Below are 5467 nucleotides of genomic sequence, written 5' to 3'. Positions count from 1 at the left end.
AGCAGCACTTCATTTAAAATTAGACTTGCTTGGACACCCCCCAGACAGTGTGGGAGCATTATGTGACGTAATGAAATGTAAACATGGTGATCTGTGTGTTCTGCGTGTTGTCATTTTTGTATTTTTTTTTTTTTCAATTCAGGAAAGTTTTGCTTTTCATTACAAAGGTGGACAAAACAGCTGTTTTCAGCTTGGTTATAAAAACCAAGATGCAGGTGCATTCTGTCACGAAGGTGTCTATCCTTTGAAATATATTATGCAAAAGGAAATGCATGGATTGTTTGTATTGTAGCTGCAGTCTGCACATTCATAAAATACTGCAATAATAATGCAGATAATTCTTTTTATTATGTTGCAATTTTCTTTTAGATATCAAGTGTAAAGTTTATATAAAATGCAATGCAGTTTACTTTGACGTAACATAAAAATATATTTTTGGCAAATGGCCCTCCAAACAGATTCATTCTTGGCCCTTCATAGACAGAATTTGGGTATCCCTGGTATGGTATATTCCACACATTCACTTGACCTTTTGGGTATGCTATGCTGAGACATAAGTAAAGCAAAAATGTCATCACCAGAGAGATGTCATCTTTCTTACAATTTTCACTGCGCTTTCCTTTTGAAATCTCTAATGCAGTTTTCAATGTAAAATTTAAGGTTGTGCCAGTCCGGGTTCATAAGAACACCTGGTTCTGCCCTTTAACACCTCTCACAGTCACTCTTGGCTGGTACAACACAAGATGTGATGAATCTATTCATGTGCCATTTCATCATCTGAACCCTTTGTCTGCTGCCAGGGAGTTTTCTTCTAAATCTTCTGGGTAGTTTTGCTTTGCAGTTTTAAGAGAATCAAATGTAAGGGCCCCTTCACACATAACATGAAGTTGGGTGAAAGAGGCAGAAACCAGCCGCACCCCCCCCCCCTAAAAAAACAAAAAAAACAAAACAAAACAACAACAACAACAACAAAAAACAGATGTGGCAAACCACGAAAAATTCTAGCCGCTGTCGGGAGGGCCAACCGCCGGACAGGTGTGAATGATCCTGTGGCGACGGTTTCGTGCATGCACGTGTGCATGCACACAAACACATTGTGAGCATGTGAGAGGCGTGATACCACATCGCGCTCACACAGCAGCAGCAGCAATCATATGTTGGACAAATGAACATAAATCGACAAAAAATGTGTCAGAACAAAATAATGAGAAAGCACAGAACATTATAATAACAATGAATGTACTGTTTAAATGTCGGACAATCATGTTACTGACAATGATTTGTATTGATGCCTGAAGACCCAGTCTGTCTTGGAAATGACGGAACACATGGATTTTGTTTTGTCTGTTAAAATATTTAATTCCTGTTATAAAGCGCAGACAATACACAAATTAATGTCCCTCTGTTCCCTCAGGTGCATCAACAATGGCCATGGACGTAAACAAGGAATTAATAATGTGACATGATTGAATGCTCATATCATGAACACATCAGCCGGCTCCGTACGTCCAGCTATGCAGCGCACGGTGCGCCGAAGGACACCGTGTCATGTGGACTGTAACTCACGTAGTGGACACCAGCTGAGCATTCACCTAATCAGACGGATATTTTTATATGGTATAAAGTCTTTCTGTGTGTGAATGAAAGTCAGTGAAATATAGTGACACGCAAGTATTTTGTCAAAATGTGAGATTGTTGCTCTTTCTTTTATCCAGTGCATTTTCCACAGGCTTGAAGTATTTCAAACATTTGCTATTCACAAAATTCTAGTGATCCATTTCTGCAATACTTTAGTAAAAATTGTCACTCATTGTACCTTTGCTGAAAAAATAATTTTCTTTGATATAAGCACCACTCCTTCCAGGTCAGAGTTCAGCATCACATTGCAGCACAGAGACAAAGACAATATGAGGAGATGGAAGGATATAGAGCAGTGTATTTCCCACTGCACAATGTTATTTGCGTAGAACCTGTTATGATCAAAGCCACATGTACAAACATTTTTGTGGGTGAAGCTGCTGCATGAATTGACCTCAAATTCTAAAAGCAATCCAGAATGAAGCCTTTGAAATCAGAAGCATGGAAAAGTAGGACACTCATATACATACACAGATCTGCATATTGTGCTTCTGGAAAGTATTCACTGTGCTTCACTTTTTCCACATTTTGTTATGTTTCACGAAATGTAAGCATTTAACTTTGATAAACATTTTACGTTGATCTGTTTGCCAATTTCTTTAAGTGTTGTGTTATTTGGATTCCAGTAGACATTTTAGTTGAAAATGTGAATATGACACAAACAATGAATGTTTATGAGTTCAATGGTATGAATATTTCATGAGGTGAAAGCTGGAACATGCCAGCTTTCAGTGAATTAAATATTCGTTCCATTGAAGGAATGTAAAAAAACAATCATTATTTGTTTTATATAATAGCTAAAATAGATCATTGTCATTTGATATTTTATTAATTTACAAACAACAGAAAAGGAACTTACTGTTGTGTGGGCCGCTGAAGAGGAGGTACTGCTGGCCCACCACCACCAGAGGGCACCCTGTCTGGAGTGCGGGCTCCAGGCACCAGAGGGCGCTGCCGCCTCACAGGAGCAGCCAGGGTGACAGCTGTCACCCATCACCTGAGACGAGACAGCTGATATCAATCAACAGGGAGGTATATCAGCAGGACGGCATCTCCACCTCATTGCCGAGATATCGCTCTACCAAGGAGGTAACGTATCCAGCCAAACAGATCATCTTTTGACCATTAAATACTTTTTGCCTTTACACAGAAAGAGAAAAGACAGCAGGAGACTGTATTTTGGATAAGTACTCACATTCCTGCACTCACCTGTATTCTCCTGACAAGAGGTGGAGGTGGTGTTTCCACCCTGTGTGTTGCTGGGTGCAGCCGCACCCACACCTGACTGTTTCTGTTCCTTGCCAGCAGTACCGGATCCGACGAGCGGAGGCAGTGGCCACCTGGGGTTCGGGACTTGGCGGCTCCAGTATCCCCGGGGTTCGGTGGCAGAGGAAATCGGGTGGTTCCGGTTCGACTCGGACAGACGTCTCCTATCGTCGAGCCTGCCACACGACACCTTTGGAATTCGGTTACTGCTGTATTTGTAATCTGTTGTGTTTGTTGTGTGAATTCACAACAGTAAAACTTTGTGATTTGACTTTCTCCATTGTCCGTTCATTTGCGCCCCCTGTTGTGGGTCCGTGTTCCTACACTTTCCCAACACTTACACTATGGTGTTCCAATGGTGCTTAACAGTCCAACATGAACTTTAGGGCCCCTTCACACAACTGAGCATGAAGCAGGAATCATATGCAATACGTGTAAAATCGGAGCTGCCTCCAACGCCTCGTACACCTGTTGCTACAACTATTTGTACACCCCAGTGGCTGAAAGACAGAGTGTGACAGAACAATGTTTCTCAATGTTCATTTACAAGAAATGAAGGGATTCCATCATCTACAGTCCATAATATAATTAGAAGATTCAGAGTATCTGAAGAACGTTCTACACATAAGCAGCAAGGCCGAAAACCAACATTGAATGCCCGTGACCTTCAATCCCTCAGGCAGTACTGCATTAAAAACGGACATCACTGTGTAAAGGATCTTAATGCGTGGGCTCAGGAACACTTCCGAAAACCATTGTCCATTCACACAGTTTGTTGCTACACCCACAAGTGCAAGTTAAATCTCTGCCATGCAAAGGGAAAGCCATACATCAACAACATCCAGAAATGCCACCGCCTTCTCTGGGCCTGAGCTCATTTGAAATAGACAGATGCAAAGTGGAAAAGTGTGTTGTGGTCTGATGAGTCCACATTTCAAATTGTTTTCGGAAACCATGGACGTCGTGTCCTACGGACAAAAGCGGATAAAGACCATCCAGATTGTCACCAGTGCAAAGTTCAAAAGCCAGCATCTGTGATGGTATGGGGGTGTATTAGTGCCCATGGCATGGGCAACTTACACATCTGTGATGGCACCATCAACGCTGAAAGGTACATCCAGGTTTTGGAGCAACACATGCTGCCATCCCAGCAACGTCTTTTTCAGGGACATCCCTGCTTATTTCACCAAGACAATGCCAAGCCACATTCTGCACGTTACAACAGCGTGGCTTTGTAGTAAAAGAGTGCGGGTACTAGACTGGCTTGCCTGCAGTCCAGATCTGTCACCCATTGAAAATGTGTGCTGCATTATGAAGCGCAAAATATGACAACAGAGACCCCGGACTGTTGAACAACTGAAGTCATACATCAAGCAAGAATGCGAAAGAACTCCATCTACGTACAAAGCTTCAATTTAGTGTCCTCAGTTGAGCGTTGTTAGAAGGAAAGGTGATGTAACACAGTGGTAAACATACCACGGTCCCAGCTTTTTTTAAATGTGTTGCAGGCATCCATTTCAAAATGAGTAAATATTTGCACAAAAACAATAAATAAATAATGATAAAGTTTATCAGTTTGAACACTGAATATCTTGTCTTTGTGGTGTATTCAATTGATATACGTGAAGAGGATTTGCAAATCATTTTATTCTGTTTTTATTTACATTTACACAACATCCCATCTTCATTGGAATTGGGGTTGTACTTATTTGTCATGAAATCATCATTAACATGATTATGAGTTCCCATTCGACCCACACTCAGCCGGAGTCAGCTGGAGTCCAGGTGCTACCCACAAACATCCAACAACATTCATTTGGCACTTAGAAAAGGTGGGGCCATTCATGCTGCCAGAACGAGAGCAGAGCACAGGTAGCCACTTTCGAACTGGCTTGCGTGAATAGCCATGCATTTCTAAGTGCCCTGCAAGTGTGTCTATTCCCGCTGAGCAACACAAATGGCGTGCAAGTGTGCGATGTCTCCCCCCAGCAACACAAATGGAATGCGAGTGTGCAGTCCCCCCCCCCCCCCCAGAAAAAATGGTTTGTGAGTGTTCCCACCCCACCACTCTTGCTGCGTGTCACAGTGCCAGCATGCCATCCGACTAGTCTGGCATGTCCCGTGACACGCGATTGCAATGTCCACAAGGTCCGTCCGTCACTAAAAGCCTATTTAAGTGGTCAAATTATTTCATATTGTGCTCATAAGAAGAGGAAGAACTCACAATGACTAAAAGGTCTGAATGAAGCAATTTTGGTACTGGATAGGGAACTTAGTCATCCCCCCTTGCCAGAACTGGTGAAGATGATGTTCTATTACAAACTGAATACAATACTTTATCTCCCCAGCAGGCTGAATATCTGATCTCCAAGTCAAAATGTGGATATTATGAACATGGGGAAAAGGCGGGACGTCTGCTCGCACACCAGCTGTAGCAGAGGTCTGCCTATCAAAGTATTTCAGCAATTAATAATGACCAAAGTTCTGCTTGTTCAGACAATGGAGAAATTAATAAATGATTCACCATTTTTTTTCAGTCACTCTACTCCTCAGACAATACTTC

Source organism: Thalassophryne amazonica, chromosome 4 (genome assembly GCF_902500255.1).
Source record: "Thalassophryne amazonica chromosome 4, fThaAma1.1, whole genome shotgun sequence".
NCBI lineage: Eukaryota > Metazoa > Chordata > Actinopteri > Batrachoidiformes > Batrachoididae > Thalassophryne > Thalassophryne amazonica.
The sequence above is the reverse complement of the archived record's forward strand: the minus strand, read 5'-3'. Positions refer to the sequence as shown.